This window comes from Brassica oleracea, chromosome C5 (genome assembly GCF_000695525.1).
Source record: "Brassica oleracea var. oleracea cultivar TO1000 chromosome C5, BOL, whole genome shotgun sequence".
In the NCBI taxonomy this organism is placed as follows: Eukaryota; Viridiplantae; Streptophyta; class Magnoliopsida; order Brassicales; family Brassicaceae; genus Brassica; species Brassica oleracea.
The window spans coordinates 25,072,306-25,072,699 of record NC_027752.1 but is presented as its reverse complement, the minus strand read 5'-3'; positions in this window follow the sequence as shown (position 1 = coordinate 25,072,699).

The window sequence follows — 394 nt, the reverse complement described above, 5'->3', positions numbered from 1 at the left end:
TATTCCCAACCTTCTTTGTGGTCCCATCTTTGTTCGTTGTGGTGGTGTTACAGGCACATATACTGCACAACCAAAGATTCTTAAATGGGAAATATTTGGTTCTCGACCAAACGCTAATTGTAGTGGGGAATACTTGTGGTATGCACTCGGTCTGATTCGAATGAGTGTTTCTGCGTGCAAAATAGCATATCCCCATACATAGGTTGCAAGTTTTGATCTCATGATCAATGGTCTTGCAATCAGTTGCAGACGCTTAATTAAAGATTCAGCCAAACCATTTTGCGTATGCACATGAGCCACAGAATGTTCAACTTCAATTCCCGTTACCATACAATAATCATTGAATGCTTGGGATGTGAATTCACCAGCGTTGTCTAATCTAACTTTTTTAATA